This window comes from Manis javanica, chromosome 15 (genome assembly GCF_040802235.1).
Source record: "Manis javanica isolate MJ-LG chromosome 15, MJ_LKY, whole genome shotgun sequence".
In the NCBI taxonomy this organism is placed as follows: domain Eukaryota; kingdom Metazoa; phylum Chordata; class Mammalia; order Pholidota; family Manidae; genus Manis; species Manis javanica.
The window spans coordinates 13,985,740-14,000,064 of NC_133170.1; the positions used below are offsets into that span (position 1 = coordinate 13,985,740).

At 38.7% G+C, this 14,325-nt stretch overlaps 1 protein-coding gene across 2 annotated transcripts in view; it reads left to right on the forward strand.

Moving 5' to 3' along the window:
- The first annotated feature begins 8,215 nt into the window (after nt 1-8,215).
- SLCO1A2 (solute carrier organic anion transporter family member 1A2) overlaps nt 8,216-14,325 on the forward strand; it is a 111,973-nt gene continuing 105,863 nt past the window's right edge. For both annotated transcript variants that reach the window (XM_073222760.1, XM_073222759.1), the window contains exon 1: nt 8,216-8,532. The gene's annotated coding sequence lies outside the window, so the exon portion shown is untranslated. The remainder of the gene's footprint in view (nt 8,533-14,325) is intronic.

Genomic DNA, 14,325 nt, shown 5'->3' on the forward strand with positions numbered 1-14,325 from the left:
GTGAGGGGAAGAGAACACACATAGTATGTTCGCTGTTCAGAGAGGTACAGGCAGGGTGTGCAGATGTGGAAGGAAGCACGGTACTCAGAGATTTAACTGTGGTATCAGATGTTATTTTCAAGGCAAGGATGGTAGTGGGTCACCAGCCACATACGAATTCATTCCAGCCTTTCACATTGGTGTCTGGGTGGCCCTAAGTTCCAATTTTTATCAGAATTTATTGCTATCAGAAGAATTATTCCATACCAGAGGTCAGCAAATGTTTTTCTGCATAGGGCTAAATATTAAATATTTTAGACTTTGCAGTCTATAAGAGATCACTATTGCAGCTATTCAATGCTGCCACTGTAGTTATGAAAGCAGCCATAGAGAAAAAAATTTAAATGGTTGAATGTGGCTGTGTTCTAATAAAACTTTAGTTACAAAAACAGGTGGCAGGCCATATTTGGCCCCAAACCCTTGTCTATATTATCCATCCTACAGTTGGGTCTCTATACCTTATAGTGGGAGGATATCAATACAACACGCTTGCCAACATGGTGAGATGGTATTTAGGTCAGAACTGAGGGTGTAATAAATCATTGCTGAACAGTTGCCATGCTGTTCAATGTGAAAGAAACAAATCTTTGATTCAGACAATAGGAATCTTTACAATGGGATTATTTTCAAATATTCTTTCTCCAGAGTGTATATCTCATGCACATTTGATATGAGGATTTGAGGGAAAGCAAGGAGTAAAAAGCTGAAAGGAGGCTTCTCCGTTCTCTTGGGCAGTGGGCCTGAACACTCAGAACCCAAGATGCCTCTCAGAGTGACCTACAAACTCTGTCTACACTTTCACTGCCTGTAAGTTTGCAGCTGTTTGAAAATAAAAATTAGTTTTATTCCACCAGCCATTCAGAAGTTGCTCTAGGATAACTTTGGAAATCTTTGAATATAATTTTTTCCATCCTATTTTTTGGAGCACATACCAAGCTCATCGTTTCCAGAGGCTGTGCTCGGTCTTGTCTGTAAGACCACCTCCCCGGATCCCCACACTCTGAAAGTTTAGCCTGCTTTCCTGATTCACACATATGGCCTTAAAGCTTTTATTTGGCAACTAACAGTACCAGTATCTTCGTCCTGATACGGACCACACTTGATTTCTATCTGCAGAGAAGGAACTGTTCGCTTCTGTAGTGAATGATTTGGGGTCTCTGGGAGATTCACCAGCAAAAAGCACAGGAGCACATGCACATGTCTTAGGTACAACATTACCTGTGGCAAGATACTCCTGAAAGTTAAGAAACCCCATTAAATATTGGGAGCAGTGTGAGGATCCACAGCCGCAGCTTAAAGGGTTGTGTTTCACTGCTGCTGAGGGAGGGATGGTGGCCTTGGGTAGATATTTATTCAAGAAACATTGTTGCTGAATTGCGAAAAAGTTGCCAATAGTGATGAACAGAAAAAGCGTGTGCTGTTTATGACCAAGGAGCAGTTAACAGTGTCTTAAAAACACTTTCCCTCTGGTTTTTTTTTTTTTTTTTTTTCCAGATGCGAGGTACAGGCTTTTATTTAGAGATAAAGTGAAAGGACAGAGCTCCCGGCTCACGCCAGGAGGGGACAAGAGAGTCCCCTCCTGGGGGGTGCATTGTCTAGGGGGTTTTATAGGCAGTTGAGGATTTTTCGAGAACATGAAAAAACTTAGGGGTGGGGACTTGTTAAGTGATCCCTGAATATTAAAAATTAACTTAACTGTAAGGAATTTCTTGCCTTGATTTCTCTCTGGGACACCGGCACCTTGGTTTGGGAGCACATCAAAAGGCTGCCTGCCCAGCCCCCAAGGTGGGCTGAGGTATTGTCTACTTGCTAAAGAATCTTGCCTCTTGAACTTCCTGGGTGTTAAAATGCAATCTTATCTTTAAGATGGAATTCTTCCTGCCCTTTACTATGCCGTCTACAGCTGGGTCTGCAGCTAAGTTAGGTGCTCAGTTTGCAGAATTACCTCGTCAGATCTGAAGGAGGAAAGACAGCACATAGGCCTGGGCCTTTTAGCATGCTAAAGTGAATCTTACACATGGTTACAAATGATTAGCATAATAAAACGTGTGCTACTCTTCTTTATCTGGGGAACATTAACTGATTTCACTGAAGAATGATTCTAGAGCTCAATGTTTAACATAGAGTTTTAGCAGGGGGGTGGTTTCTTTGCATGTAGTTACATTGCTCTGACTGCAGATATCCCACCCTCCCCCTCCGGAGGCCTTCACTCTATTCTGACTACATCTATGGTCCCTATCTCATTCCCCCCTCTACAGATAGAGACCCTAGCTGCTGCTAGGGGCTAGGGAAAGGGGGCGATGACCACTCTGGCTACTTCATGCTGAGAGGGGGCGCAGTAAGGGGTGCTGCTAGGTCTCCATCAGTGGATGGTTGAGAGGGCCTTGGAAGATGGGCACTTCTATTCCAGGTTCTATTTCGATTAATACTTGCAGTTTTGTGGCTTCTAGGCAAGATAGAATAAATCATGTTATTAAGTTAAGTAGCAGTATCTGGAGTTGGATTTTCCATTCTGGAAGGACAAACTTGATAAGATTAAGAATGCATGGTTGAATATGAGAACTAGAAATAGTAAACTTTAATTGAAATGATAGGAGAAAACTAAAACCTCTGGGAAATCATAGTCAGATATTTTGAAGAAGCTAGAATTCTGGATCTAGTTTATGTCTCAATGACTAGTACTAGGATTTAGTATGGACAAGGCTGCATTACTGAAACAATACTTTTCTCCAAAATCACCCTCATTTTTGTTAGAAGTAACCAGAGTAAGAAAATAATTAACACTTGGCTTTATTATTTGCATAAGTGCAGCAAGAAGAGCAATTGATTACATAGGCTCTTTTAAATGTGCTTTGCTGGAACTTCTTGTAAGGAATTTCAGATTGAACTCTTAAAGGCCTCTCCAGGCCAGAAAGCCAAGTAAGACTTGCCCTCAGGTTTTGCCTGCGGTACTTGTAGATTTGGGTGAATTCCTCTCTTCTCGAGGTCAAGACATCCTGAGGTTCCTGCACCTGCCAGGAAGTGACCTTCCTTACTCACCTGGTAAGGCTGCTGGGAACCCTGTAAGCAAGGTACCAGGCCTGTTCTTCCAAAGGGCTTTGTTGGCTTTATAAAGTCAACCTTAGTTCCTTAAAGCTGTTCATATCTGAGCTATATGCACATGTCTCTCAGGTATAACATTCTAGGCAAAGCCTTGGTAGTATAATCTGTGTTTTTAATTGGTCCTTTTACAAGGAAAGCAGATTCTTATTGAACTTATGCAAATAAACATACTGCCATGAAATATAAAAATAGTCTATGAAAGTTTTTAAATCCTGGAGGGATCAGGTAGAGAGAAAGATAAAGTTTCAATTCTGCTTATAAAGATAGTCATTTACTAAACTGTTGCTAGCTTAAGAGGAAAAAAGCTTTAAACACTTTATGAGCAACATTTGAAAGAAAAAGCCACAAAATCATCTTCCTTAGTTTACTTAATCTTATGTAATCAATACCTGTTCTGCTGAAATCTAGTTCTTTACTAGCTTAGGAGTAATAAAACAGTGACTATAAATGACAAAAGACTTACAAATGACAATGGTTAAAAATCTGATGAGAGCTTACTGTAAGACAGTTGACATAAGGAAATTCTGATATTTCTGTAACACAAAACATTCAGTAACAAAGTTTAGTATCATTCCCTTTGACAGTGCTTTCCAGGTAATTAAGCAGGTAATTATATATCAGATAAATAAGCCAAAGTAGCCAAATACTTTCTCCAATGACAAAAAAGTCCTCTGACATGTTCCAGGGGCCCTCTGGAAAATATCAGAGTTAACTATTAGAACTTAAAACTATTAGGTATCTTAATGTTTAGTAAACACTGAGAAGCAGGCTATTGTAAACTGTTATACTAGCATTCTTTAGATTGACAAATTTATGAACATTTTATAATTTCTGTAACTATGAGCTTTACAGCACAATCTCTCACGAAACACAAAGTGTATCTTCTTAACTTAGCAAAACTTTATGGTTTTAGGTTACCACAAAGATTCTCAGGCTGTAGATAGGTATACACACTGTAACACACAATTATTATTAAGTTCACTTGCTACATTTAGTTTACTCATTCTTAACAACTATGCTAGACTACTTACAAAACCTTTACTGAATATTAGACTAAGTCAAGCCTCTAAACATTTTATTCTTGAAAGATTTAGCAGGTAATATCAACTTAAATGACTTTGGGTAAACTTAGGCAGCTGATAACCATAAGGACATGTCCGTTTCAGTTCAACTTAAATTAGCATTAATGCTTAATATTTTCTATTAGAATTCTCTGGAAGTTTTAGAATGCCCAATTTTCACAAGCGCTTGTCTTTAAATCAATTTCATTAATACCATCCGGAGGTAGAAAAATCTTTGATCTACATGCTTAGACACACAAACACACAAAGACATAATGACTACAGTTAGCAACACTCTTCATAAAAAGAACATATACCCAGGCAGATAAACTGACACAGAGACTTGAGTTACTGATATCCAATTGCCTTTCCTTTTAGTTTATTTGATTGAAAGTATTTCAGTTTTCAAGAATACACTCTACAGGCGAGCAGTTTATATAACTGGGTTAAGGTTTAGATGCTCCCAGACTAACAGGGCTGAGGAAGGCTCTGAACTGATAGGGACTGTGTGTCTCCAGGTGGCTAGAAATGAAATGCAAGTACAATTCTAGCTCCAGTCATTTAAAGCCAGGCTGTATTGCAGAAGATAAATTTCTTCTGTTTTAGGGAGTCTAGTTTAAAAACCTCTCAATTTTTGAAGATAATGAACTCAATAAGTAGAATAGATTTCTACCAAAATAATTTAGAAAACTAGTTCCATATTGTAGGCTATGGGACTTTTGACTATTTTCCTTCCTTGCATTAAAATAAATTTAGCTGCATAACCTTATATTGTATACTTCTCTCAGGGGCCAAGCCTCTCCATTAGAGGGCTTGTATTGAGGCCAGGCTTGTGTGCAGAAGATAAAGCACTTTTTTTTTCAGGGTCTGGGGATCAAAATTGCTCCCAGTTCTTTAGAATGATGCCAGAGGCGTGTCTGGCTTTAAACTTGAAGAGGAAGCTCCCACCTGGAAGACAGAAAGATAGGTGTGCGACACTGTGACACCTGGTCGGCCTTTCTCTGTGAGGGCGTCCCCTCTCCTGGTAGCCTGGGTGACAGTGGTCAGTCACCTCCTCTGCCAGGCCTACTGGATTTAACCACTCCTTACCAGCGCGGCCCGTACCTTGCCTTGATTCCCCTCTTGCCTTCCCACTTAGCAAGAGTTGCCTCGGAGCTCTGGATTTAGTGGGACCTTACCATGTGCTCCTACTTACGCCTTTTGGGAGTTTTCCTAGTTTTCCCTGCACGAGCTTCCCTTGAGAGCAGGGACAGTGTGTGACTTCTTGCTGCCAGAGTCCTGATCTAAGTCACAAGCCTGTTTTGCTTTCCCAGGGCTGCAGAAAAGGAAATGCCTAGCCCCAGGATGACTGCCTCTAAGGAAAGGAGATCCACAGAATAGAGTCATTTACATGTTGGTCTCAGGTTTCAGCTTGATTACTTTAAGACTTCATTTACATTACACAGGAGAAAGTGGCGCAGGCCTAAGAGGACTGCTTTGAATGGAGAGCAAGGGAAATAAAATTCAGGGGCTGCCGTGGACATTTATGGAGGGTGGGGGAGTCTATACCCTCAAACACCAGTTTCTGCCACTGCCTGGAAATTATCTCGCCAGTCACCCACTATAACAAATCTGATCACTGAGACAAGAGGTTGGGGGTCATCTGCGACTCTCGCATAGGCAGCAGCCTAGCTGGAGGTTCACTCAGCGCCACTGGATCAATCAGCTGGAGCCGAGATCTAAGGACCACTGTCTACTAGTCCGGTCTGCCCTTGGAGTCTGCAGATTAGGAGAGGAAAGTAGGAAGTCGGCTCAGCCACTCCCCGACATTCCCGTCTGTCTGGAGGCGGGGGATCAAGGAGCAGCAGACACCGGGAAACCTTTCACCCGAGACTTAAGACTGGTAGCCGACGCTAATCATCTTTTAAGTGGCTAACGGGTGCCCAGACACATTTTTAAGAGATAAAAAGTACAGAATTTAGTTAGGAATAACAGCGAGCGTGGATCTCCTACCTTGAGGTGGTGAGCATCCGGTTCCGTGAAATTGATGAAGTTAGAAGGGAGTTAGGCACGCCCCCTGCCTCACTGAGGCCAGGGCGGCCTGTGGAAGCAGGTTGGAAGTCAGAGGCAGAGACAGAGAGGTGCTCCTCACGGATACTCAACTGGGCTGTCGGGGTCTGATTCCAGACACGCGGGCCTTTGAGGAGCCGCTGAAGTGTAGCCTCAGCCTAGACTCTCGCAGTTGCCCAAGGCCTTCCTCAGTCCCTCGCATCCGAGGAGATGCCTCTGAAAGGGAATCCTGGCCTCCACTCAGCTGACATTCCCAGCTCTCAAGGGAGATGGGGGATCCACTGAGGGAGACGCAGGGGAGCCTGTCGCTTGAGACTTTGAGATCGGCAGCTAGGCTAGTCCCATTTAAGTGGCTGACAAGCGCCCGATTTTGTATGCCACAGATGGCTTCCTTCTATAAGGACAGCAAAAGAAAAGGCAGGCTTGGATGCCAATACTCACCTCCAAAGTTATCCCGGACTAGCCCCCAAAAATGATGCCGGGGTTCTTTGCAGAGACGAAGAATGAGCTTCACAAACAATCAAGGTAGGAGAGCGAGGCACAGGCTTTTATTTAGAGATAAAGTGAAAGGACAGAGCTCCCGGCTCACGCCAGGAGGGGACAAGAGAGTCCCTTCCCTCTGGTTTTTAAGTCACTTTGTTATATAATCACAGCTATTTTTGTGTTTGTTGATCAGGCTTACCTAAGTCAGGGGAAAATGATTTTGTACAAAAAATTACTAGATAAGGTCCTGGAGGAAATTATTTGGTGCCTTACCTACTAGGGACCCACGTCAAGGGAGTATTTCCTTCCTTCTACTGACTTTGGGCTTTGTTCTTCTTTTTCTGATTCCTGTAGTTGGAAGTTCAGAGTGTTTGAGATCTGTTCCTGAGGTAGGCCTGTAAAACTGTAAACTTTCCTCTTAGAATTGTTATTGCTGTGTTTCATGAATTGTGGAATGTATTTCCATTTCCATTTGTCTCAAGGTATCTTTTGATTGCTTCTTTGTATCTTTATTGACCCATCGTTTGTTTAGTAGCATATTGTTTAGTCTCTACAGGTTTCTGTTTTTATCTTTCTCTTCTAATTGATCTCTAGTTTCATATACTGTGGTCAGAAAAGATGCTTAATATGATTTGAATCTTCTCAAGTTTATTGAGATTTGTGGCCTAACGTGTGATCTATCCTGGAGATTGTTTTGTGTATACCTGTAAAGAATATATCTTCTGTTTTTGTGTGGAATCCTCTGTATATGTCTATTAAGGCCCTTTGATCTAATGTGTCACTGTTTCCTTACTGATTTTCTGTCCATATGATCTATCCATTGATGTAAGTAGGGAATTAAAGCCCTCTACTCTTATTGTATTACAGTCAATTTCCCTTCTTGTCTGTTATAATTTGCTTTATATATTCAGGTGCCCCTGTGTTGGGTCTATAGATATTTATAAGTGTTATATCCTCTTATTGGATTGATCCCTTTATCATTATGTAATGCCCTTCTTTGTCTCTTGTATAGTCTTTGTTTTAAAGTATTTTGTCTGATATAAATATTGCTACCTCATCTTTGTATTTCCATTTGCATGGAATGTCTTTTTCTATCCCTTCACTTTCGGCCTGCATGTGGCTTTAGATCTGAAGTGAATGTCTTATAGGCAATATATGTATGGGTGTTGTTTTTATATTCATTCAGCCACTCTATATCTTTTGATTGAAGCATTTAGTCCATTTATGTTTAAAGTAATTATTGATAGATCTGTACGTGCCACTTTATTGATTGTTTTCTGGTTGTTTTGTAGATTTTTTCTTCTTTTGCTCTCTCAATATATAAACATTTTAGTTTACTAAGTGAATACATTAGTAAGCAATTCTTAGAGTTGCACTTTAACAAGTCTTTTGTAAAGGAAAAAAAAAACAGGCTCAGAGCCAATTAAGTAACATTGCTGGCAAATTGAGAATTTCTGCAGTGTATTAATACAATGTTATAGTCGAGCTATGGCCACGGAAGGGTCAATTATTTAAAGTAAACAAGCCAACAAGAGGCGGCTCTGGTTCCAAGAGCCTAATCTTTCCTACACCTTGTTTTATACAACCCTCAGAGCCAAGGAAACCTTATCAAAGGATTAAAACTTATATAAACCAAGGTCCCTTTATTTACAACTCTGGTTCTCTGGAGGACAAGAAACTGAAACACCTGTGAGTAGAGCGTAATTCATATTGGTTACTCAATACGTGATTTTAAAAGACATCAGATGATCTTACAGTATGGAAGCAGCAGCGACTAGAGGTGGTGGTGGATGCTAAGGTAAGAAGAGTTTATTTATTTGGGTTTTGTGAGTTGCACTGCAGTTACTTTTGCATGGAAAAAATACAGATTTATTACTAATAAAAACAGCCTTTGGTTTTTCTAATTTCTTGTCTATAATTTCCTGATTGTGGCAACTATTCTATTTAATGCAAGATGATGTAATAGTAGTAATACTGCTTGTTTGCACACACACAAATGGATATATCCTTTGATTTTTTTTCAAATATGAAGTTTCATGTGGTTTGGAATACTTCAAGTGTATCTAAAGAATTTCAGATAATGTTTTCCTCATGCTTTGTCCTTGGTCTCAAAAGCCCCTCAAAGTTTAGCTAGTTTCCCCCAAGCCCCAGGTTCTCCATATCTCTGTCTCCCTCCCCTGAAACTTTACAGCATTAGTTGTCTGTACTATGCACACACAGACACACACACACACACACACACACACACACACACACACACACACACACACAAACACACACACACTCATATGTCATTAGAGTTTTCTTTCAAATTTCAAAACTGAGTTTTTTTTAAAGCCAAATAGCACAAAGTGTAAAAAGAAAATGTCACTCGGTGCACATCCTTTTTCCATTTCTAAGTTCATGTAAAAAAACTCCATGACACATATCATTATATGTACTTGTATGCATATGCTCCCCCTTTTATTCACATGAGTAGGACCATCATTTCATACATGACTTGATTTGTGGCTGTATTCATTTAACCATGCTCTATGGGCGTCCCTGTAGGTCAGCACATTTGTCTAAATCTTTCTTAGCCTGTATATTCTTGGAAAGAAAGATGTCCGTTTCTATAGAGAAGATTTCCAAAACTGAAATTATAGACACAATGTGCAGTGCAATTCACGCTCCCATCATTTCTCTACCCCATTCCAAGGGATGTTATAAATCTTTAAAAATTTTGTTCATTAATGATGTGGAAAAACCTGAGGACATTTTTCTGTTCTGAAATGCATTTTTTAAATATTTTTGTCCATTTGTATTTCCTCTTTTAAGAACTTGGTTCATACCCATGTTTGGTTCTTTTCTTATTTGTAGTTCTTTTTATACATTAGATACATAAACCCCTGCCTCTTAGGCATATTTAAAATATTTTTTCCATTTATTTTACCTTCTCTATGACATTTATTTTTTGCCTTTGTGTAAGTTACATTATTACAAAGTAGACTCTGTAAGTTTTTCCCATTATAGTTTCCCTGATCCTAACACTTTTGATTGTTTTTTGAAATTTTTTATATTTCTACATTAAAATCTTCAACCATTGCTCTTCTCAAGTTTGAACAGGATAGAAGGCAGGGCTATCACACTCTCTTCTTTGCAGATGGAGATCTGATTATGATACCAATATCACTTATAAATAGGCTGTATTTTTCCTGATGGACTCTTACTGAAGTATTTACCATATATTACATTTTCATTTTTACTGGATCTAATAATGGATTCAGTTTTGTATCAGTGACTAACTTGCCTGTGTTCTGGCTTATGACTTACTGTTTTAATCTGATTTGTATTACAGAAGGGTTTAATAGCTCTTAATATCTCTCTACTGGCAGGTACCTACCATGTTTTTCAGTTTCAGGGCAGGGTGGCTGTTCTTTCTCCTGACCTCAAGCCCAGGGAGTGACTTTAAGAAGCTTGCTGAGAGGGCTTTTTATTGGTTCTCTGCAGTTTGGGGGACACAAGAGACTATGTCTGACTCATGCTTAAGAAGTCTAAAAGGCAACAGGCTGGGGGTGGGTCTGCCTACCAGCAGGTGGAAGGAAGAGAGGGCTGTATTTAAAAAAGGCATCTCAGTCAACGGTGGGTCTCCCGGGGTTAGTTTTGGGGGCTGTCTGATCTGGACTGATTTGGATTATATGGAATGGTGATGAGATCTCAGTAGAAAGAGGCTAAAGTATATGCTGCACATCTAAACTTGAGGGCGCAATTGTACAGGACCGGTCGGAGGAGGTGCTTTATCCTGCCAAGGACCCAGCAGGTGAGACATCACGAAGGAAGGGCAGGATATCCAATGAACCATAAAGTGGACATGACAGAGTCAGTGTTGAAGATCTGTCCTGGCCAAAAGAGAGAAGGATGACCTTTTCTTCCTTGTTAATTGCTTCCTTACAAGTTTCAACTCTGGAAGAGAGAACAGCAGCCTTGTTCCACTGTGGGGGAAGAGATGGGCGTGTGGGGGTGGGAGAGTCAGGGAGAAACTAGGAGAGAAGATGGAGAAATGAACAGGACCCTTTTTCCCCAACTGTAGGATCTAGATACATTGTAGTGGGAGGAAAGAAGCTTTAATATAAGTGAAATTCAAAGTAAACTAGATACATTAATCCACAACCAAACCTTTTTGTGGGACTAAATGTGACAAGAGGCTTATTTATTTTTTTCCTTTGAAAGTCAACATAAAGTAGTGCATTTTAAGTCTTCAAAATAGCTATTTGTATCTCATAAGACACAAATAAACAAGATTACATGCCCCATGTTTTCAATGAGGACAAAAAATAGAAAATGTCTAAGGAGTTACTTAATACAGCTACTTAAAGACAGAACAAGGACAGGATGAAGATCAAGTTCAACCAGTTTTCAGTTGTTTTGTTTAGCAACAGAGGTGGCAAGAGCTATCAGTTATCGAAACTTAATATATATCAGGCTCTCTGATAGGCACTTTACATCATTAATATCATTTTTTTTTTGTTACATGCCTTGTGGATCTTTTTAGGATCTAGCAAGAGAGGATTTAGGTATCTTCTATTTGTGTCGGTTCTAGGAAGCCTAACAAGGGCTACCTGGATGGTCCCTTGGCAGTCCCTGAACCATCAGAAATATTTAGGTTGCTTGGGTTTTAGAGCTAGAAGTAGTTGACATGCGGCAGGAGCATCTGAACTACTTCTAGCTTGTTTGTGCCAAAATGTCATCCAAATGTACTATGTAAATGTTGGTAATGCAGCACACGAATGGGAGAATGTAGCCTGGTTTCTACCTTGGCTTGGTTGGTCAATATTTTTGTCTCACAAATTAGAAATTTTTTGACAGGAATTGCCAATTTCATTGATTTTTATGAGAATATGATGATCTAGTAAAAACAGTATAAACTTTTTTTGCATTTTGCTAAAGTAGTATATGAAACAGGACTACAAAAAGCCCCCAGGAGGACCTTTATTTTGAAGTCCTGGTTTCTTTTATTATCTATTTTCTTTCATTCATGTCTTGTGATTTTTTCCCTTCATTTTCTTGTGACATTTACGTCATTTGTGGTTTATGCACTCCTATTCTTTATGCAGTAAATCTTGGTGTTGAAACCCATGCTAAATGGGGCTAATTGTTAGGGCTACCAATTTCTAAATTTAGTATGGACTATAATGTCAGAAATATACACTTGAGAGGTGGACATATCTTTTGTTTTGCTATACTATATTTTGTCATATTTACATGGGAGAAGACATTGTTTAGGGTAGACTGCATTCCAACTTGATGTTTTCTACTTGAGACACTGATCATCTGCTAACTTCTTAAGCCAATACTGGATGTTTGGCTTAATATCCCTGCTTCATATCCCTCTAGAAAAATATATTCTATAATTGATAAACCCAGATAAAAATCTCACCAATCCTTGCTAATTCAGCCTACATGCCACCATCTTCAGTAAACCCTAAAAAGGAACTATAGTCAATGCCAATACGTAACATAAAAATGTTTAGGTCAAGGTGACCTCATAGATTCAGAAGAAATGGGCTATGTTTTCTAATTCAAGGACATCAAATTTACACAAAAGCGTTTATGAAATTAAAAACTAATGGAAGATTTAGTAATAATGTAAGAAGAGAGAGTTTAATTGATTTAGGCCATGAAGTACCACACCCTTGTCAAATACTGAAACTTATATATAATTTACTAATAGTTATTAAACATATGAAAGCAGATAAGTTATAACAATTAATAAAAATAACAATTAAACAATGTAAAAAGCATACTAGAATGTGTGCTTGGATAAATCAAAGCATAGCGTGAACAAAGCACCTAGCTTATACCCAATAGATTTTATATTAAATGACCACTTTGTATTAAGGCTAGCCCCCAAATTACTAAACGCAACATAAGCAAGTTAAACACACATTTATTCAAACTTAGAAGTATAGGAGATGGAAATTTTAATGGGCACTATACAGAAAGTGTTGTAAGGGAATGATGAAAGAAATATTGAAAGTACTACTTAGTAAAGTTTGCCCCTTTTGCCATTTGCATAATTAGTTAAGTAGAAAAATTTAACAAAGAGACCTTAAGTTAAATATACTCCAAAGCCAGATGAGCTATTTAGGAACAGTTTTGATAGAACAATCTTATGTTTATGGCAAAATAGTGCAAAGATTTTAAAGGAGGGGTGAAAGGCCTAAGAATCCCAGTGACAGCTGATTGCCCAGAACAGTTTTAGTTCAACTTAAAATTCCCCTAAAAAAATAATAATTCTAACATAAATTTAAGTTATAGTCTAAAAAAGGTACAGCTTTTAGATATAGGTATAGCTTTCCTTAGAGAATAAGTATAAACAATATCATACTTGGTCTGTGAGCAGCCACCTATTAAGAAAGCATTCAAGCTCAACAATATATTTATATTAATTCCAATAAATGAAACTAACTCCTAATGTAACACTGACTAATCTATTAAATAATAGAGGCGATATTGTTAATATGAATAACAAGAAATATGTCTCCTGGCATAAGCTTTTATCAGAACAGAGGCCCTCTGATAGTTAATAAGATAAAGCTAACCTAACAATCATTTATCAAATCAAATGTTAATCTAACACAAGTATGCAATTAAAGGAAGATTTAAGAAAGTACAAGGAACTCAGCAAACACAAATGTCTGTTTACCAAAAACATTAATTCTGGCATGTCTAATATTAGAGGCCCTACCTACCCAGTGATTTTTTTGTTTTGGCTTATTCTATCATTATCCTGAGGTTCTTTATTTTTAATTGATGTATAGTTGATATTCAATATTATATGGGTTTCAAGTATACAACAGTGTACAGACATTATTGAATCCTCACCCCAACTAGTGCAGTTACTATCTGTCAACATAGAAATATGTTACAGAACCATTGATTATATTCTCCATTCTGTGTTCCTGTGTGACCAACTTATATTACCCCAAACCCTTCCCCGTGGTAACCACCAGTCACTTCCCAGTGTCTATGAGTCCTGCTGTTTTGTTCATTCTGTTTTGTTTTGTTGTTAGATTCCACATGTAAGTGAAATCATGGTATTTATCTGTCCACCTGGCTTATTTCACTGAGCATAAATAATACCCTGATGAGTAGGTCCATCCATGATGCCCAGTGGTCAGTGTTTAATGGCTGTGGTATCCTGATTGTGCAAAGGTACATAAACATTTGTTCTCTGAATAAGGCCTTGTATGAACGGCCACATGAGTGCTTTATTGTCTCTTTCTTTTAATCAGTGAAATTGAACTTCCTGTGAAGAGATGGTAATGATGTAAGATGAGAACACCCTGTGGAGCTTTAATTAACTAGACCAAAAAAAATAAAATTCACCTAAAACTAAGGTATAAGAGAACTTTAAGTGGACTAACAATTTTGGCTGGAGTGACCTCAGAGAATAAAACGAACTCTGAGTGATTAAAATCTAGACCAACTAGTCAGAATGATAGATCACTTATTGATCCAAAATATTGATCAATGGAACAAATTACCCTAGAGATAATTTTAGAGTCTGAATTCACAATAGGGTTTATGATCTCTTTGATCAGGACATCCT